Source organism: Protopterus annectens, chromosome 14.part0 (assembly GCF_019279795.1).
Source record: "Protopterus annectens isolate FY-2018-M chromosome 14.part0, PAN1.0, whole genome shotgun sequence".
Lineage (NCBI taxonomy): Eukaryota > Metazoa > Chordata > Ceratodontiformes > Protopteridae > Protopterus > Protopterus annectens.
In genome coordinates, this window is record NC_056748.1 from 747245185 (window position 1) to 747268088 (window position 22904).

A 22904-nucleotide genomic window follows, 5' to 3' on the forward strand; every position below is an offset into this window, starting at 1 on the left:
TGAGCAGGGCTGGTTTTAGAATGGGTGTGGTTGTAAACAGAGGCTATTATTAGCTTTATCCTAAAAGGGTCATATCTCAGTACCATTCAGGTTAAACAGCGTATTCAGAAAATTGATATATTTTTCTCCAACAAGCAACAGCTTTGGTGGGGGGCCCCAGAGTCAAGGATGATAAAGGAGTCCCCATTATCCATTTGGACAGTCTGGTGAGTGGGGCAACCAGACTCCAAGAATATCTAAGTGTCTGAATGTTCTGTGATATATGTTGTCTTACTTTTGAAATATAATTACTTGTTAGGTACATTTTTTACTGATACACAGAAGAATAATGTCTGTGTCTTGGCATTATTGGGTGCATGCACAGATAACAACCAGTGATGTTTTTACACACACACACACACACACACACACACACACACACACACACACACACACACACACACACACAAAATGCATAAGCCACAGCAGTACTAGTTATGTACTTATTTCAGCAAACAGCAATGCCTTGTGCAACATTGGTACTGCCACACCAGATTAGTCACTGCTGTTTAGCAGTCGTCAGACAGGAGAAGCGGTAAGATTTATCTCATTGAGGAGTAATGTATACCTGTCACTGTCCCTACTTTCACAGACCTTCCCTGATTTTGCTCATACTTTTGCTTTATCCTTTGTAAAAAGTCTGATTTGGTGGTAAATCATTCAGGATAGCAAACAGTCAATTAATCCAGACATCTGAGTTTTATACTTATTGTCCAAAAATAGATGTCGATGCAAAATATGTTATTCTAGTAACTTTTAAGTGAATTAGAGTAATATTTAAACATATTTCTGATTCTGAGCATTTATTCTATTATTTTTGGGATTGTACTGAATTTTTAAGCAAAGAAATTGAGTTATAATATCTGGTGTTCTGGTATTAGTTATAAAACTACCTGAAAGAGAAACTATCCCTGATGATCGGAAGCATTAGCTCTTCTTAAAATCCAAAGTTTCCACTGAGGTAAGTCACTCTGGGCTGCTGATCCCTCTAGTGCTTATATTGTTCATGTTCATTATCATCTTCATCCTAACAGGGTCATATCACAGCCCTGTTCATGTTAAAGAGCATAATTAGGATATTAATGCAGTTTTCATTCCTCATTTTCCCCCAACCAGCAGCAGCTTTTGTGGGGCCCCCCACACAGACAAAGATGATTAAGGTGGCCCCCTGAAACCATGGTTTTGCAGGGACCAAAAGCTGGCTATGTAGTTATTTTTAGTGGAGAAAATGTCCAAAAGCAGGGTTTAACTAAGCCAGGAGCACTGTGTCAGTAGTAAAATATTTAATGGCATTCTGATGCCTGTTACTTGACAAAACACCATTACTACAACTAGAAATATATTTGAATTTTAAGGGAGATATAAATAAGAGTTATTACCCTCATAGTTTATTAAGTATGCAAGACTGCTGCACTAGCCTTTGTTGGTTTTACAGATGTGACAAAATATCAGGATAAGATAACTTGCTGTTATTGGGGGCCCCCAGGGAACAGGAGGCCCCCAGCGACCGCAGGGTTCGCTGGTGCCTAAAACCGGCTATGTCTAGGATTTAAGATGCCAGGAGTCATTCCTAACCACAATTTCGATCTAATTTGAAATCCTCCTATTACCTTATAGCAGAATGAAGCATCTTATTGCAGTGTCATCTTCATTGCCATAGAGAATTATTCATTTTATATGCCCTGACCATTTACCCATTCCAACATCTGAAGTACAACAAGGTAAGGCTGTTATAACTAAAAGTGTCAGTATGTGAAGCCAGTATTTTGTAAGCCTGGCATGCTTACCCCAGGATCATTACCAGGACTGCCATTTATGAATCTTCTCCACACCTAGGATAGGTGAGCCTGTAAAATACCACTGCTACCCCCCCCCCCCCAGTTGACTTCTCTAGTTCTGGGTTTGCTAGTCAAATATAGATCACCTGGGATGCAACAAGAGCTCCCTCTCTCTCTCTCTCTCTTTGCCACAAACCCAACTGGATGTGAACCTTGTTTTGAGGATTGCTTTACCTTTCATTAACAAGCTAAATCAGCTAGAGATTTCATTTTTTTCTTGTGCATGGTTGTATTGTCCAGGCATGTCCTAATCTAAAATTAAACAAAGTTAAGTTCTTAGTGTTCCTAGACCTTTATGTATCTGCTATATCTACCCTATGTTTTACGAAGTCTTCGTATTAATACATGTGACTGTGGTCAAATGTCATCAATAGAAACAAATATTTGTTGAGCAATTTTTAATTCACATAAAAAGAGTTTTGAAAACAGTCATTCTGGACTAAAACATGCATGTATCTGCATTTTTTGTGCTGGAACCAATTGTTTGGGACAAGACCTTATCCTAAATAAAACAATGTAAAATTCTAAGTGTTATAAAGCCTTTAAAAATCTGGAAACCTTTCTTACCTACCAAATGCATGGTATGTGAAAGTGGTGAGATGTAACAGAATGCAGACTTCTGCTGAATAAGCAGCATTTTATTTAAATACCAGTTGTAAGTTTGTGGCACTGTACATATTTTGTACAGGCAATGTGTTAGTCTGTGCTATAAAAGTAAACTTGCATGTGTCCTGAAGTCCTCCCCAACCATTTCTGTGATTAATGTTGCTGTTGTTTCTGTCCTAGGTCACAGTTGTAAAAGGAATATCCTTTCGTAGCCCTTGTGAATATCTGCTTAAGAAGACTGCTAAGTGAGTTAATTAATTAATTAATTAATTAATTAATTAATTGTTTTAAACAACAGATTCCTGGAAACTAGGGAGTGCGAATGGAAAGCAGGACAGGAAAACTATGAGATGGCAATGGCATGCACCTTTGCTTGTGTCGGAAGGTGAGTGGAGGTGTGAGGATTGCAGTTATTTGTTGCACATTTAAAAGTCTGCACTTGTGTGAAGTGTCAACGCAAATTTCCCTTTAGGACAGAAAAGTATGAGCCGTTAACTAGGATGCCTTATTAACGACTTTTGTATGGTTTACTTAGTTCTCAAATCATTTTAACAACTGTATGGCTGAATGTTGTTATAGACACAGTTCTGAAAACATTGGTATTATATGTAGATATATGCATAATGTATTCTGGTATCACAAAAGGTGCGGCATTCACGTGTTAATATGAATAATGGGTGCAATCAAATTAAATCTGCATTAAAAAGGTCTGAGTAAGGAATCTAAGTCAGCACTTTAAAACTTGTTTTCTTTAATTACTTTCCATGTCTAATGTCATTAAGGATATTAAAAATTCATTAACAGGAGCTGCAAAGTGGCAAAGCAGTAAAGCTATCCTTGTGGGCTAAAAATAAGTTGAAGATGGCAGTTAGTTTATTTATGAAGATGTCTACCATTTTAAATAAAAAAAGATTCAGTCTGTAAACCATAAAAGCACAAGAAGTACCTGGGAGAAATTTGTCATTTCATACAGCCACATTCATGGGGATAAAGCATGTATTTATTTGGAGAGTTATAAACATATTTTAAAATAAGTTGAAACAAAAAAGGTATTTGGGGAAGTTTGCAAACATTATAACATTGAAGTAGTTGATAAACACTGGAAACATGAGCCACAAAGCATTATAAAAAAATGATGTTTATATCACATGGGCTCACCCATTACCAACAGTTCAAAAAATAGATGTGAGAAAACCAGATATAGTAGTCCATGAAAAGAAGACAGAAGTAACACTGATCATTGAAACTGCCACACCCAGTGACTTACAGTGTCTTTCGTACAGAGAGAGACAGTAAGTCAAAAATGCCAGGATTTGCAGGCAGAAATGAGGGCAGTGTGGGAGAAGGATATTCAGACAGTTCCAACAGTAGTAGGAGCAATGGGTCTTATAAAACAGAATTCCCAATCATACTTAGATTTGTTACCGATACATGTAATTACATGATAATTGCAGGAGTCATTACTGGGCACATTGTGAATGCTGCGAAGAACACTTCTGGCTAACATCAAAGATTGAAACAATAGTAATGTCATGGACTTTAATCATACATTGACTTAGGAATGGGATCCATTCCTGTCATGGTATTAGAAACCCAAAAAACTTGGAGAAATTAAAAAGGTTAAAGCATATATTTATTTGGGGAGTTATAAACATGCTTTAACCTGAAACAAAAAAGCATATTTTCATAAATAATAAACACTCACACATATTTATTTAATGTTGTACTCTGGGAACAGAAAAAAATCTAATTTGGATTCAGATATCTGACCATGAACTTATTGCAGATACTTGCTAGTCGGTGGCCTTCTGGGGATAAGTCTACAGGGTAAGTGACATAGCAGGCATTGTTGTAGTCCCATCAAAGTTAAGGCTAAGACAGCATACTGAATGAGTTAACTTGCTATTTATTCCAACTGTGTTGAGATAAAGGACAGTATGAAATCTTGTTTTAATTTGGGATAAAATTGGTCCAAAATGCTCACTTTGTTTTAAGTTAGTGGAGTGCACACAGAGATTTAGTTTTTGAAGATGTATCCAAATATTTTGAGTAAGCAATAGACTGGAGTTAAAAGGGGGAAGGAGACCTATGTGTACTTTAAATAATTTTCAGGTTATTTCATTACATTATTTTGGAATACATTTATCCAGCCTTTTATTTTTTTCTTTTTCTTTCTTTCTTTGTACAATTGATTTCTCCATAACTATGTAAGTCAGCAAATGACCTCAAAAGCAGACTGTAGATTGGGCCATGAATGATCTAATCCTGGCCAAATCTGCAGACATAATTTCCAATGAACTAAAGGAATTCATTGTCTGCAACTACTGGTGATTGTCACCTTCTATTGTAAAGAAATTCAAAACCTAGAAAATTGAGGTAGGTTATTTTCTTCTAACCACCAGGTATCATATAAGCAAACTACTGTGACTACCAACTTGCTAGTAAGGCATTGTCAAGAGCTTTCCAGAGGAACAGCTTTGAATAGATATTACTCATGGATTACAATAAGTAATGTGATTTTCTGATTTCAGGCATTCTCCAATGTTTGTGCAAACCTTCACTTCAGTTGGTTCTGTGTGGATGTGCTAGGCTGAGAGAAGACCAGAATATCTGAAATTTAGACTTTTTTTGGTAACCATTTCTAAGCACCTTTACTCTTGAAAGCTAAGATAACCTTATTTGAAAGAATATTATAGAACACATCATTTTTCAGAAGTCTGCCTTAGGTTCAGTTTGGCCATCCAAATGAGGTATAAAAAACTTATGGTTTCAAGAATAAGTGTCAACACAAGGAATCAGCACTAAAACAGAAAAAGTGGTACAAGTTCAGACCATAGATGAAAAACAAGGTGACTGTCTTCCTTTCAAATATATAGGGAGTTTGAAATTATGGAGTCCATTTTGAGGACTGCATTTAAAGTTCATTTAAGACTATATATGCATGGCAGGCTTGGTAGTGATCAGACTAATGCCTTAAAATTTCAAATGCAACATATTCTAAATGCTTGTTTATCTTCTTTAGACTTTTATTGAAGGTACTATTTCAATTGGCTGAAGTCTTGTTTTACTAAGACAAGTGGAAAAGAGTAGGCAAGTGACTTGAAATAAATTCTTAACATTTAAGGAAAGATATTTTAGCCTAAAACACAGGAACGCCTACATTAAGTAGACCAGTCTTTCTTTCTCTTGATCACAGAAGTTTTGAGATGATAATGCCAAAATCTAAGAAAATGTCTGTGTTTGGTAGCATTGCTTTTGCTATTGGATATATAGATTCTGTAGTAGAAACCCAGCTGAATGGACAACATTATAATCAAATATAAATATCCACTACTATGCAAAACTATAAAATAAGATAAAATATTTGGTTAGATTTTACTAAGCAGGACCATACTCTTAATGATGAATCACAATCTGGACCCCCAATTCTTTTACCATAATATCTGACGTGGGGTAAAGAAGGCTTGTAGCTTCACAAGTGAACCACATTTAAAAATCTTGTGGAACCTGGAATGTAGATAGACCTATATTCACTATAGATGTCAATTAATTTGAATGATGTGAAAGTTATAGTCATCCTCAAGTCTATGGCTACAAATTCTGGGTAGATCATGAGAAACATATAAGCAGTTAATGGCTCCCATTGACTGGCCATGATATTTTGAGATGATTTTAAAATGTCTAGTTTTGATTTGCCGTTATTTCTTGTTTTGCTTTTGATTGTGACAGCATTGAAATACCAGTATATACTAGTATATAACACCATGATCATTTACTTGATAGTTTGTTTTTTCAAGATAACTTTATTGCAGTAATGTTGTCACTCAGCTGGTCATTTATTTAAGATTTGATATTGCTTTTGGAGCATTTCAGTTATGTTAACTGTAGAGGACAATCAGAGTATTTTTGTACCCTTTTGGAGGGAATGTAGTCTGCAGAAATCTGGTCATCAGGGATATTAAGCAAGATTTTGTTCTGGGGTGTAGTATGACAACAGACATTTATAAGTTGCTACATACTGATGTTGGTATCTCTGCAGTGGCACTTTGTGACCCTAAATTAATTTAATTATCCCGATGAACAATGGGTGATGTTGATGTCATTAAACTGGAGACTAGGAGTTTTAAAGTTAACCTATGTTCAAGGAAGACTTTGCTTGGAAGAGGCTCATGTTGCACTAATATTTCATTGGTGTACTACTATGAAGCAATTAACTTAGAAAAACAGGACTGCTCTTATGCACATTTATAGGTTCATATGTTTTGGATAAAATTAAATTTTAAGCAACAGAGATGCTGTTATGGGTATTTATAGGTTCATAAATTATGAAATCAACTTTATGACCAGTACATCTTGAAGAAACTAAGGGGTTATCATTGATAATTTCTATTCCCCGTGTAGGTATCAAGCCCCTTTGAAAATGTGAGGGGGTACCAGCAGAAGATAATTGTAGAAATATGTAAACTTTTGGTGATGTATTGCTGTTTTCTTGAGGTATTGCTTAGTTTGATTTTAGGTGAAAGATTCCCCAAAGAAATATTACTCTCATACTGCATGCCTATGAAAAAGTCTCTCAAAGAGTACAGGATATATAATCAAATTCAGAAAGCTACTGTGAGGTCTACACCTTGCCGTAACCATGTTTGATTTATAGATAGTCCTTTTAGAGTACTACCACACAAACACATGCAGCACCATAGTGGACTGACTTTGTGGCAGTGTTAAATGCTAAAGGGGCATTCTGGGGTAGAGACACATGCTAATTAGCCACATGCTAGCCCTCATAATTCCTTGCAGGAAGACATTTATGCATCTGACTGATTCAGAGAATCATTCATCTGTCTAACTTAGCACGGCCACTTCTGGTCAATCACAGTAATGAACATTGCCAAAAGTTCATCCGTCATGTTAGAGGTAAGTGCTGGGGAGTTATTGGTCAGGTACTGTTAGGGATTGTATGATTATGTGTATGTGAGGGTCTGTCTGTGTGTATGAGTGTGTGTGTCTGCCTGGGAGTTCACAGTTCAGAAGGTTAGGTAGGGGGTATGTTGGGTGCATGTGTGTGTGTGTGTGTGTGTGTGTGTGTGTGTGTGTGTGTGTGTATTTGTGTATGGAATGAATGTGTGTGTGTGTGTGTGTGTGTGTGTGTGTGTGTGTGTGTGTGTGTGTGTGTGTGTGTGTGTGTGTGCATGTGCATGTGCTTGTGTGTGTGTGTGTGTGTGTGCATGTGTGTGTGTGTGTGTGTGTGTGTGTGTGTGTGTGTGTGTGTGTATTTGTGTATGGAATGAATGTGTGTGTGTGTGTGTGTGTGTGTGTGTTGTGTGTTGTGGGTGTGTGGGTGTGTGGGTGTGTGTGCATGCATGTGCTTGTGTGTGTGTGTGTGTGTGTGTGTGTGTGTGTGTGTGTGTGTATGTGTGTGTGTGTGTGTGTGTGTGTGTGTGTGTGTGTGTGCTTGGATAGGTTAGGGTGACTTATATCGGGGTCTGATTAGAACAGATTTCCAGATGTTGGGCATGTGGTCTGGAGTGGGAGAAAGTTTTAAATTTTGTTGTAATGGCTTGACCAGAAATTATCTACAGTGGTTGAAGTTTTTAATTTTTGTGAAGCCTCAAGGTTAGTAAGGATGGGAGCATCATAAAATATAGTGGGGAAGAGATAAGTAGTGGCAACTGTAGTTTTAGTTTCTTCACTGAGAACGTTTTTGGCTGTGTAAAGTATTCTTATTTTTATGGGTTTTTCTTATGCAATTTTGTATAAGCAGGTCAAATGTAAGATTATCATCCACTATCACACCTAATAGTTTATTGTGAGAAGTGACTTCAGTGGGCATATTACCAACAGAGAGGACTTTAAATTTAATTTTTTTTCATGAGAGAGGAATTTGGAGAGAAAAGTAGTAGTTTGGTCTTTTTTGGATTGAGCAGGAGTTGTGAGTTGTGAAGCCATGTTTCAGTGTCTGTTAAAGCTTCCCGAGTAATTTTTTGAAGGTGTACCATGTTGTCGGATGTGCAAATGAGAGTGGAATTATCTGTATATTGTATTAGGGTGGCCTGTTGTGTGGACATATAGAAGGTGTTGGCAAAAATGTTAAAGAGGAGAGGTCCAAGGGTAGACCCTTGTGGTATACCAGTGGTGACTGGGAGGTAAGGAGAGAGCATGGAGTGCCATCTTACTGACTGATACCTAATGGACAGGTAGCTTTTTAACCACAGAAGGATGGGCTGGTGGGCTGAGAGACACCTAGTGAGGACATTTAAAGTAGAAGTTTGTCTTTAGACAAGTCTAGAAATACGGAAGAGACTAGTTTGCCCTTTTCTCGACCTTTATTGACAGTATCTATAATAGGTTAGAAGCACAGTGTTAGTACTATGAGAAGGATAGAAGCCATGTTGTGTAGGGGATAAGAGTTCTTCCTGCAGGAGATAGTCTAGCAATTATTTTTGAATACATCTTCAAGTATTTTGATAAGGGGAGATAAGATTGCTATCGGTTAAAAGTTATTGATGTAAAATAGCTTCTCCAGTTAAAGTTTTAATATTGGTGTAAGATATGTAACCGTTACTGGCAGAATAATTTTTTTTCCAAAATATAAACTATGTAAATATTTAATAATGTTTACATACACATATATGCACTTACAAGTATATTCTCAAACTTATGCAGAGAGACAGAGAGATGCAGTCTCTTTAACATATACAGAAACTTAGTTGCACACACAGAGATACAGACAGAAACATCAGGGTACCAAGCATTTTATTGACTGTGCACACCTCAGTTATATTATAGGGATCAAGGAAAGAATTTCAAGACATTGTTGTCAGACACAAACAGTGCAAAGCATTAGAAGTTCCCCCTACAACAGCAGTACTTACTTTGTTGACTGTGTTCTAGCTGCAGTAATGTATATTAGCTAGTTATTATCAGATAAACACCAACACTTAATGGCGCATACAAACACAAGACACATGCACACATGTTCTTGTAACAGCTGCTGCAGTTATTTGAATTTAATCCATTTATTTTTCCCTGCTTACTACCTGCACCTTTACAAGAGCCTCAGTTATACATTGTGAAAAAGAAAAAGCAGGCCCTTGTTACTGCTACTGGTGCAGCTAATTGCTTTAGTTTTATTTTTTTCTTTCTGTATCTTGGTAACTGTGTCTTTTTTAACTGCCACATTTAGTTAGCGGGAAAGATAATGGCAGCTCCTGAAAAAGATTTCATTCTAAGCGCAAGGCATGCATGGCAGATTAGGTGTTCTTTGCACATTAATATACCCCTTTGGAATGTTGAGCATCCATTGAGTATTGCTGATTCTCCTTTCCCATTTCCTAATAAATGATAGTTCCCACAACTAAATAAGTTAATCAAAAAGGTGCGTAAATATAGGAAGTTAGAAATTATCATAAAAATAAATATTCTATGTTATATTACAGCTGAGACATTTTGGAAAAAATACAGAATATCACAAAGTGTTATAAAATAGATTTATTTATTTCAGTTTGATGACCGGGGAAGTTCACTGGGCCTGGAAGAGTCCATTTTCAGCGGAGGCCCGGGGAGAAAAGCTCCAGTAACAAATTGCAAACAAACATACAAGTTACAGATGTATACAAAGCAGTGTGATCAATTACAGCATGCTGAGGATACAGTGAAATAGATAAGAAGCATAATACTTATAATACACACATGTAGGGACATACAGGTAATAGAACACTGGTGGACAATTTTTGTATGTGCATAGAATACAAATTTTGTTGTGATAAATTCACAGTATTTGATATAAGAAGATCTAAACAAGGTTAACCATGGTGCAACAGGAAAGTGTCCTGTGTAGATAATAGAAAGTGGTGATAGGCAGAGTTGTGGTGTGAGAATAGGATGGGGTGGGTGGGGGAGTCAAAGTAGTTAGGGGAAGATTTATGTGGGAGAATTGCATGGGCATGCCCATTTTGAAGCAAGATGTGAGAACAGGAGGAATTTGAAGTTGGTGTGGTTAGGAGTATTGCACAGGGAGGGAGGGAGTTCCATAGTTTAGATAAATCACAGGATAGCAGGAAGTGGCCAGGTGGGGGGGTCGTAAGGGTGTGTAGATTTGTAGGAGGTTTTGGTTTTCGGATCTGAGAAGTGGTTGGGAATGTAGAGGATTAGGGTGGCAGCGAGAGAGAGAGGAAAAAGGAAGGTTTGAAGAAAAGCTTGTGGGCAGTGGTAAGTTTGAGAAAGTTTAGATAATTGGGTAGTTCAAGCCTTTGCAGAGTATGGAGAGTGGCACTGGTGGGATGAGTTTTTTGAGTCGGTAGTGAATTCGCTAATTTTATTGTAGCAGGATTCGAGTTTGGATTGAAGGCTTAGTTGGAAATTTGTTAATGGGGGGCACCATTCATAAGAGAGGGGAGAAGGTAGGACAAGGAAAAGGTTTTTCTGGTGGAGGGGGTGAGATAGTAGTTGTGTCTGTACAGAAATCCTAGTTTTTGGTGTTTTTTTTAATGGTGGTGTGAATATGAATGTCAAATTTTTGATATTCATCAATGATAACACCAAGCAGTTTAGTATTTGATACAATTTCAGTAGGGACGTTGTTCAGACTGAGTATAGAGAATGAGTTTTTGTCGATGGGGGATTAACCAAAACCTTACATCATTAAAATGTAAGGTTTTGGTTAAACATATTATGATTTTTCAGAAATCGTTTTAAAATTTGTTTGAATTTTCCGAACCTTGTGAACATTTATAATGTTTTAATTTGTGAAGTATGCATATTGTGGCAGCCTTAGTATTAAAACAGTAAATGGATTTTGTCTGTTAGTCCGTCTATCTACATCCATATGAATCCTGGCCTATATATGTTTTGTTATTTTGTCTATAGATTTTTCAGACTGTGTACTGGATATTTTTAGTCATTATGTTTTATTTATTTATTTTACTTTATGAGCATTAACTTTTGGTTACTTTACTTGTATTTTAACTGTTTTTGTCCTGGTCCCCTCATGGAATCTACATATTTTGTCTGTAATTATCCGTCAACATCATAAACACAAATGCATGCACACATATTCTTATTTAGAATACACACCAAATCATCAAACTACAAAAAGAAGAGAAATCTGATTACTTTTTGGAGTTAAGGTATATTACATGCTTTAAGAGGATAACAAAAAAGCACTTGTATGCTTCGTTCATAGGACATAAGACACGTTCATAGGACATAAGACACGTTCATAGGACATAGAACACTACCTACAAACAACTAATATGATTCTCACAGTCCTGATATACACATATATGTATGCTACAACATAGTTTCTTAAAGTATGTTACAATAAACTCTTCTAAAGCTACAGAAAAGTTTTTGAGAATCCCCTTCATATTAGAAAAATACATTTTGCCTCCCCATGCAACGCAGTCTATTCTGCATGGCACTACACCAAAGAAGAACAATCTTCTTATCCCAAGGGGAATGCCATTGAAGTCAGGTATAGGGGAATAAGGGTGTCTGATGATAACCAGTTTATGAGTCTGAGACAAGGCCATCAAGAAACTTTTCTCGAGAACAAATGCTATAACATAATTACTGCTGCCACACAGACAATTGCCACCACAGAACAGCAGCAGGAAGAACAGCAAGCTTTAAAACAAGTTAAAGACTTCAGTCAACCAACCAACCAAACAAAAAAAGAAGATAGAGAGAGGAAGAAAGGCTGAATGGAGTGTGTTTAATATTTTATAGCTTTTATTGGTTCCCATTGCTGTTCTGTGGTGAGCGCTTACCAATGTTAATGCTCTAGCATAAGACAAGAGCAGCTTTAAGGGATGCTTAACAAAAGCTTGTTAAGAACATCTATGATGTACGCTACTTAACAAGCTGATTTTCAAGTGTAATTACAGTGCTCCAGGCACTACATACATGCTTATTAACCTGCTAACATTATGCATTTATTTTGAAGCCAGTTAAAATGACTGCCAGCTAGTTAACAGTTTAAGTTTCCATTTTTAGGTTTACTTGGCCTCCTTTGAAGCAAGCTTGAACCTTCCCAGAAAGGTTGGACTTCCAATATGAGAAATGCTGTGCTAGACAGCCACATTTTATATATTACAGTATTCACCATTAATGAACTTATGTCCTTGTCTTGCATTGTTGTAAAATGTGAAAATAAGCAACAGTTCAACTCATGTAAAGATGTCTGAGAAAAAAAAAAAAGAGTGCTACATTTTGTGCCAAGCTATTACATTTTTGGATATGAATGGGTTTTTTTTTTATTTACGTATAATTAAAAGGATTTAACTGAAGGGAAATTTCAATAGGGAAAACAATACAATCTGGTCTCAGCCTATAAAAGAAATAAAAGGTAAGAATAAGAAGCATTTCTTCATAGCAAGAATGATGGAAAGATAATCTGGTCTTCCATAAGAACAAATGTTTGGGATCACATTGGATCAATGGTTATTGGATGAAATAGCAAAGGAGACAGATGTATCTGTGTGACAACAAGCTTAGACTAGAAAACAGTATCTATTCCACCAGTCAGAACTGTCCATAAGAATGCAAAATTGTTTTTGATCAAAGAGATTTCTGCTATCTTTAGTCAATCAGTAATGTTGTTGTGAACGGTAAACTCTGCAGTCAAGTCTTTTTTCCCGCACTTACTTTTTCTTAGATAAGTATGACTAAGTTAGAGGCCAAACTCTCCAAGTGTTATCTTTTGGTATGAACAGTGGCTCAAAGTAGTGCTTATTAAAACTGATATGGACTTAGTATTCTTTTACTAACTATTTCAAGGTCATGAATCTGATACCTTGTATGCATCTTAGTACTTGTAGTTTGGACTGGAGACCAATGAATGCCTTGTGTTCAGACATTTTTCTGACACAATGATTTTTCCTGAGGGCACCTGTTTTTTCCAACAGTATTTTAGAAAGTCTTGATCACCCATGTCCTGAAGAAACTACCTTTTATATATACACATCCTGGAAAATTTGTGCCCAGTCTATCACATGAAGAAGCTTGTTACCATATTTAGCCTTTTTGTCAAGTTGTTAAGAAGTAATACATGTCAATCTCAAATAATTGTTAGCACACTAAGCCCTTGAATTAGTATTGATTCAGAATTTGATAGAATGATGTTTATTTAATCATTTGCATTTGTTAACCAATGTAGAACAGTCATCTATTAAAACCTTTTTCAGGTTCAGTCCAGGTGCACTGTCTGGTTAAGTGACTTGCTCGGAGTCACACAGTTATGCAACTGGAGGGGGTGGAAATCAGACTCTGGACCAAAAGAAGCAAATAGTTAATAACTGAAAGTTCTGATCATTTGTGCTAACTTCCAGACAAGGAAGTACGAACATCTTCACTATTTCCAGAGTTCATGGGTGTTAAATATTCCATCTTGAAGCCTCAACAGCATCTGACAGTGGTGACCACATGACACCAGCTGAGCATGTGTGAACTTACTGTACTAACAGTGGTGACCACATAACACTGAGCATGTGTGGACTTACTGTACTGACAGTGGTGACCACATAACACTGAGCATGTGGGGACTTACTGTACTGACAGTGGTAACCACATGACACTAACTGAGCATGTGTGAACTTACTTTACTGACAGTGGTGACCACATGCACTAACTGAGCATGTGTGGACTTACTGTACTGACAGTGGTAACCACATGACACTGACTGGGTGTGCAAGGGCTTACTCTACTGGCAGTGGTGACCGCACAACACTGACTGAGCATGTGGGAACTTACTTTACTGACATTGGTGATCCGCAACAGTAACTGAGCATTCAGAGCCTTACTGTACTGACAGTGGTGATCACAAGACACTAACTGAGTATGTGGGAACTTACTGTAATGACAATGGTGAAGACATTCAATGAGCATGTGTGAATTTACTATAGTTCCTGTGCCACTTTCTTTGACTAAGATGCCTCTTTCCTTTCAGAGTACATGTAGAGGGCTGCATATTAATCCTTCCTCAAGCTTTAGTCTGTATTTAGGTGCTCCACAGGGTTTGGTCTTGAGCCTTGCTTCCTAATGCTTCTGCATTGATAAATCCTTCAAGGGAGAGGTTTATCTTAGCATTTTTCTGATGAAGATACTTAACTTTATAGGTTCATAGGTTGATACTAGGCTATCTGCCCTAGGGCATTTATAAGCCTAGCCAGAGTGTGTTTGGCTTTTGCCACCCTTTTAGATTAGTTGACTGTGCCTCTGTATAGTAGATCACAGAAGATAGCCCTTTTAAGGTTAGTTTACTGTGCCTCTGTCTAGCAGGGAGACAGAGAGATCCCAGGGGGTAAACTTATGATCTCCCATCCACTCGTCAAGATTTCTCTTGAAGAGGGTCATTGAGGGGCTCTGCCTAACATGAATTGGGATTTTGTTCCAGATTGAGGGGAGCCTCTGGGATATGAATCTGTCCCTCCAGCATGTCCTATTTATTTCTGTGCTGAGGGTTAAGTCCCTGGAGTGTGTAGCTCTAAGGGATTTGGATTTCCTGAGGTGGAGCATGTCCATTAATTCTTGGTTGGACATGGCTTTATACGTCAGGCACAGATCACCTCTGAGTAGGCGGTAAGCAACCGAGTAGAGCTGGAGTTTCTTTAGCCTAAATGCGTAGGGCATCTGTTTGAGTCCCTTGATCCTCTTGGTGAGGTACTTTTGGGGTCTTTCCAGTTGCTGCAGGTGTCGGGTAAGGTACATCCCAAATGGGGCATTGTATTCAATTATGGGCCTGATGAGTGATGAGTAGAGGGGCATAATGACTTCTCTTGATCTAGATGTGAACCCTTTTGTGATAAGGTGGGCTATATAGAAGGTCTTTCTAACCACTTTGGCAACATGATTGTCAAAGGAGAGATTGCTATCTACTTGGGTCCCCAAATCCCTAATTACTTCTTCTGTACTTAATGGATTACCACCTATGTGGTAATTTGTGTGCACTTTGTTTTTCCCAAAGGGGATGACTATGCACTTTTTGGCATTTAGCTTTAGGCCATGCTCTGGCACCAGTTATCAGTCTCTGTGAGACCCTTTTGGAGGACGCTTGTGTCAGTCTGCGAGTCGATTATGGCACCCAGTTTACAGTCATCTGTGAACTTGGTCAGCCATAGTCTTCCCGTGTTAGCCTGTACCTCAGAGAAATATATACCGAACAAGAGAGGTCCCAGGACTGAGCCTTGTGGGATGCCACTTGTAACTGGTTTAGAGTCTGACATGGCAACTGCAATTCTGACCATGTGGGTTCTATCCCTGAGCCAGTTTGCAACCCATCTTGTGACATAGGGGTTGATATTTAAGCTGGTGAGCTTATTTATGATGCCCGAGTGGGGTATTGTGTCAAAGGCTTTTGCGAGGTCCAGGTAGGCTGTGTGGACTACCTTCCATTCATCTATGGCCTTGGTGACGGTTTCAAAGAAGTCGACCAGGTTCAAGAGGCAAGATCTGCCCTTAACAAAGCCGAATTGGGCAGGATCCAGTGTTTGGAGGTTCCCAATGTCTTTGTTTATGAGTTCCATGATGATACGCTCCATAGCTTTGCAGACCAGGCTAGTCAGGCTTATAGGGCGATAGTTTCCGGGGTCCGTTGTGGCACCACCTTTGTGGAGTGGGACCACTGTTGCTGTACACCATTCCTTGGGTACATATCCTGTAGTAAGGCTGAGATTGAACAGTGACTTTATGTGAGGGTTCAGTTCTTCTTGGAACTCATGTAAGACGCAGCCCGGGACACCGTCCGGTCCCATTGATGCTGTGCTTTTTGCTTTGGAGAGAGCAGCTCTCACCTGTGCATCTGTGATGTCAGGGAGGCTACACTCTGTTGGGATAGACATTTGCTCTTTTGGGGAAGGGGGTTTGCACTGAACCTGTCTGCCAGGATGTTGGCAATGTCTGTGGGTTCAGTGTATTTTTTGTTATTTTGCACTAACTCAGAGCATATCTGGGAGTTGCCACCCAGGTTCCTGACATAACTAAAGAAGGCCTTGTGATTATCTTTAGCATCTTGTGCAATTTTTCTTTCGAAGCTGTCCTTAGATGATTTTATGAGGGATCATAGTTTCTTGCTAGTACTGATCAGAGACGCCTTCCCTTTTTAGGATTTTGCTCTATCATGTAGTAGCTTCCTCCTTCTGTTGCATAGCTTATTTATGGCTGGGGTCCACCAGACAGGTCTCTTGCCTTTGGAGGAGTGAGTCCTGGTTTTATTTGGGATAGCACGATCCATGCATTCCTGTAGGTGTCCATAGAATGCATTTGTAAAGGAGTCTGCGGTTTGGGCCATATTTTCCACTGGCCCGGGGGCTTTGAAGGATTCCACCTCGGTTTTGAGAAGTGTGAAGTTTGCTTTTGTGAAGTTCTTCACCATGGTTTTCTTGGCTGGGGGTGGGGATGGGATATGGATGTCCAGTGAGATTAATTTATGGTCAGATCTTACCAATGAGGGGTATACCTCTGGTATGGAATATAGAGTCCCCATGTTGGTGATGATCAGGTCCAATATGTTTTCCTCTCTTGTGGGAGTGGTGACGAGTTGTTCCATAGCATTTGAGTTTATACATTCTAGGAACCACTGGGCGAGGGTGTTGGGGCTTGAGTAGTGCTCCCAGTCTATGTTTGGGTAGTTGAAGTCACCCAATATAATGGTGTTTGGAGAGACCTTCATATTCTCCAGTGTTCTCAGGAAAGCCAAGTGGGGTTCCTGAGTTTGGGAGGGTGGTCTGTAGCAGGCTACAAACTGAAAGGCAGTTTTGCCCACTGTTAGTTGCACATGGATGGTCTCCGATGCTTCGTGCAGTGCCACTAACCTGGAGGTGTGGGTATCTTTGATGAATATGGATACTCCCCCTCCTTTTGTGGTTTGGTCTGAGTTTTGGGGCCAAAAAGCATGGTATGAGGTATAACCTGGTAGTGCTGGAGTGCTCTCGGGAGCCTTGAACCAGGTTTCTGTTACTGTACAGATATCGATATTCTCCATACTGAGGAGAGCCTCGAGTGCATGCATCTTGAGGTTTAGACTTTTGGCGTTGTGCAGCATTACCCTTAGTTTATTTTTCCTTGTGTTGTCTATGGAGGTGGGTTTGTCTTTTGAGCCTTGCCTAAAAAAGGCACTATGGGGGTGGCAAGAGCCTTAGCCAGTATTAGAAAGCCCAGGGGTGACAGGTGCAAGCCGTCCCTAGCGAAGCAACGTGTCTTGTAGAGCATGTCATCCCAGGCTGACAGACACTGGATCCCCTTTGAATGACACCAATACTTTAGCCAATTGTTAAAATTGATCATTTTGTCTTTATACTGTGGCATCATTCTAGGTGAGGGTAAGATGCTACTCAAGGTCATACTGGCCTGGGCTACATGACCAGAGAGCTCCTCTATGTCTCTTTTCATGTAGTCCAGGGAGGTACGTCTCAGGTCATTCACACCAGCATGGACAATGACGGAGTCATATTTGTACTTGCTTTGGAGTGACCTGAGTGCTTGTGTTATGTGGCAGATCCAGGCAGCCGACAGGCAGCTTACAGTGACCTTCTCTTTGTTCAGCCTGGTGAGTGGGACGTCAGTGTGTCTGACAATATAGTCACCTATTACAAGTGTATTAGGTGTGTTGTTTAGCCTTAAGGGCTGTGACTGTGTGGCACACTGACTTTGTGAACTATGTGATACATGGGTATTGTTGTTGGGTAGCGGTTGCTTGGATGTCTGGTTTGGCGGTCTCTGCTGCTTGGGCAGATTTTTATTTAGAGCCTCCGAGTATGTTTTTGTGTGTTTATGTGTTTGGTTTGCTGTTGCGATAAGTCTATGTGAGACTGGATTTGTGGTGTGTGTTGTTACCTTCTCCTCCTGACTGACTGCGTTAGTACTGGGTTGAGAGCGCTCAGCCTCCAGTTTGGCTATATAGTTGCATCTCTCACATATATTTGAGCTTGTTGGGAGGAGGAGAGGGTGGTCTGTGTACATAAGGCAGTTGTAACATTGCCTCAAGATTCCCAGATTCACCAGCTGGACTGGAGAGTAAACCTGAAATTGACTTTTGGACATGCCAGAATAGTATAAAGAACTACTTTTTGACTGATCAAAAAGAACCAATAGGGAGCCAAGTACTTAAAGGGAGTATAAGAGGGTGTAGTGCTTTAGTTTATTAGTGCTTACTTATAAGATTACTTATACGAGCAAGTGCAGGGCTTTAGAATGAAAATAGAGTGCTTACTTTGAGATTTAGAACAGTTCTAAGGGAAAAAGTGAAGAGCAGACATTGTGGAGCCAGGAATAGTTTAAACCCGTTTAAGCAGAGCTGCCCGATGCTGCGCTATGCGCAAAATCACGCAAAACCATGTAAATGTGGGTTTTAAAGCAGGGAAACTGAAAGAGATAGGAATTGACCCAAAACGGCCAATAAGCTACTAGTTTCAAGGCTGAGACCACTCCTCCAGGGACAGATAGGCTGCTCAAAGCTCCCCACTCTCACTGGTGAACAGAGAAGCTTCCTCCTATCCAAGTAAGGATATGGGCAACAAAGGAAACTATACCACAGTCCGGAATTCTGCAAAACCTGAAATCTGGACTAATCTAGTTCAGCAAAGGTGGGAAAAGAGAATATTTTTTTTTTTGTTTGTTTTCTGTTTTTTACACCTGCTTTGTTCAATGCTAAATGTCAGTTTTAGATCCTGTCGAACAGTCAAGATGCCTTCCTAATGTAGATGAGAAGCAGCCATTTTAGGCTCAGTGCAGTTGTAAGTGATGAATTAGATGCTCCTAGTAGGTAGAAACTATACAGACTGGTTCTGGTGTTACCTATAACATATTTTATGGCACTGATAGCACAGGGTTGTTTTTTCAGGTGAGGGGTATGGTGGTTATCCTCAACGATCATGTCAATGATGGATCAGAATACTGACGTAGTTCAGTGTTCTTAAAGGTAAATCACTGGAATGAAGCTCCTTTGCTCATTTTTGTCTCTTGATGGCCTGGTTGTGGTTGTACATGTTTTTGTATTTTCATGACTAAAATACTCTAATATTTTCTATTTGAAGGCTTCAGCTACTTTTACTGGGTACACAACTGTCCTGCTTTATGCTAAATAAAACTTTGAAACATAACTATATTACTGCTGTGTTGTGGGGTCTGTTCTTGCATTTAGAGGCCCTAAGAATCACCTGTACATTGTATGATTCAAAATAACCTTGTCCTGCATGACATGGGTCCTAAAAGGAATTATGCTGATCTGGTGAAGGAACTTTCAGCAATTGCCAAAGCTGCAAAATAACTCATTAAAAGCCACTTTCAGGGAACCTAATAATATTTTTGGCAAGGCTGAACCTCAGTACCTCTTCAACCACATGTGGGGAATACCACATCATCCCTCACTTATATAAACCAACTCCATGGTTACACAGCTGTGGGTAGACCTCACTGCCAGCCAATTTGGCTTTTAGTGAGTTAGTTTGTAACACTGGCACTCAGTGAAATAGTACTTGCACAACTGACAGGCTCCCTCCTGCATCTCTTAAAGATATGTATGTTCACCACCAGTCATCCTGCTCAGCTGGCTTAGGATTACTACTGTTTCTGAGATACACCTGACATGCTCTGGTGAATGTTCCTTAGTATACCAGGTGGCAAGTATATCAAAATAATTAACATGATACAACTGACATGGTCATACTAAGGTGTTCTTTAAGATGATCCACATTTTTTTTTCCATCATGAATTTGAAAGTTGATAATTAATATAGACTTACACAATGTTAGTACTTTGACTGTCTAAAACATTTTTTGGAATTAGACGATTTTATAATTGCTTTATTTATTTGCTTTGTGTAGTATTTTAGGTGTCTATATTAGAAGATCGAAACTCCAAAAGAACGAACTTAATCAAACGCTAATACCCGAAAGCACATAATATCGAATGTACGGAACAGTGATTTTTTTTTCCCAGGGAAAAAAAATTGCTGGGCCATTGTCAGGACTTTGCCATTTCCTCCACTATGGTATAATCTCAGACTTGGTATATTTAAGTAGGGGTGTGTGGGGGCAAAGCCCCCCCCCAATTCATTTTGTCACTGGATTTTTTTCTTTTTCTTTTTTTTTTGAGCAGCGATTTTATTCCCTGGGAAAAAAATTGCTGTTCCATACATTCGATATTGTGTGGTTTTGGGTATTAGCATTCGATTAAAAAGCATTTGCTCTTTTGGAGTTTCGATCTTCTGATATAGACCGGTATTTTATAGTATGCTTAGACATGAATATGATGACAATTTAAACTTTTAATTTTGACTGATTCCTTTTGAAGCTATTGGTATGTATATATCTAGCTCCTGGCTGAAAAATGTCTGCAACAGATTAGTTCAGTTGTCAGGTCAATATATAAATAACAGTGTATTTGTGAAGCTGTTGCTCTCAAGGTAAATGAGGATGACAGTAAATATAAGGAAATATAAAGAAACAGCAGACAGGAAGCATTCTAGAAGGTGAATATATCATATAGCAGGTCTCAGTCAAAGCATGCTTTGAGTTCTATTTCAAGCAATAGTAATATGTTTATTGAAATGCCTTTCTGGTGTTGAAATCATAGACAGTAATTCAGTCAGAATACAAACAATATTTTTTCCCCTTTGTAGTACCCGCAGTGGTGGTGCTACGGTAGCGTTGTCTCCTCACAGTAAGACGCTGTCCGGTTCGATTCTCAGCTAGAGTGTCTTCTGCGTGGAGACATGCATGAATGGGCGTACCTTCATTGAAGGTTGTGCGTCAGGGCTGGTAACTCGGCACGTAAAAATCGACTACCAATCATTAGCGGACTGGAGTTCCGCTGTGGCGACCCCTAACCGGGAAAAGCCGAAAGACAACAACAAGTGTTTAGTGAATTATCTGCATTATCTGCTGAAATGTCTGCCCAACTGTAAAGGAGCAGTGCATAGTCTGAGAGCTCATTAGCATCAGTAACACTCGCAAAATGAGTGGATGCTCATACAGTCCAGTATTTTGTATCACATTTGCTGTAAAAATAATAATCTTTACAGATAAAGGATGTTTCTGGTGAAATGTTACATTTCAGTACATCGTCTGGCCATTAGAACAAGATAACAGCCATTACCATGGCTCATAACAACTATTTCTGGAGTTTGAAATGCCATTCATAAATATTGTTTCAAAGTGGCAAAAGGACAAGCAACAGACATTGGGAAACATTTTGTTGGATTTTACTGCCAGAATAAAAAATGATGACGATGCAAACAACTCTCAGTAAAAGAACAAAGATTGTTTAATGCATGCCTGTTAACTCTGTAGTAATTAATTAAGTGATGCTGTAGTATATAAAATAATGGCATCTTGACGTGTGCTTTGCTGCACTAATTGTAATGGCAGAAAGGTAGCAGAATTTGTCTGGATTAGTAGCTAGCCAGAGTGTGGCAGTTACAAATATATTCTATTTATAAGTCAGCTTCATACGTTCTTTGATCAAGCTTGATTTATGCAGATTTACACAAAAATCAGTGAATAAGAGCCTACTTATTCTTAATTCCTTACAAATATTCGCTAGAAAAAAGTTAATTGGAAAATGACAAAATAAAGAGTGCTACACAACAACTTCCATACTGCAGCTGTTTTCAAAAACAGATACTCCCTTTGCAAAACTTAGATTTTAGCTTTAGCATCAGTTTTACTAAAATTCTTTAAATAAAAGTACTTACGATGATTAGATAAGAATCACAAAAATAACAAATACCATAAAAGAATAAAAGCAAAAAAAAAAAGGCATTTTAACAAACACATAACAAGAACTGGATAAACTGATAATCACAGCTAACAGTGCAGTGCATAGTCTAGAATTTATTTAAAGCTTGACTCAATTTTGAGTAAGGCATTTTAAGTCCTAAGCTCTTATTTTAAAGTAGATTTAAATGAATCTATAATGTATGCAAGATGCAACTGTGGGTTTCAAACCCAGTTCTGTTTTTTTTTTTTTTTTTTTGCAAGCTGTAGAGTAAACCAACTCCTTCTAAAGGACACAGAATCCTGTTCAGCTGCTTATGCATGTGTTGCCATATTTTGACCTGTTAAAAAAAAAAAACTCCCTTGGCTCCCTTGGATAGAAGAGCACAGTATCACTGTTTTCATTTGGGGTAGTCTGGGATGTTTTTACTAAGAATGGTACAGGTGCAGTAGACAGCAAAGCTGTTTAGATATTCTAATGGCTTTAGCCTGCACAGCTGATGCAGCTTGAACAAGATTCAAGTGTGATACATCTTATATAGGACAGACATCATGTCATAGACTCTCCTAGGGGCCAAGCATTTGCCTTCCATTTTGTCTGCAGCTTCCTTTCCACGTGCCTTGAGGCAATGTTTTGCAAATGATTTGTACTTATGTGGTTTTAGCATGAGAAACATATTGGATTTGTTAGAGTGACTAAAAGGGTTTTGTG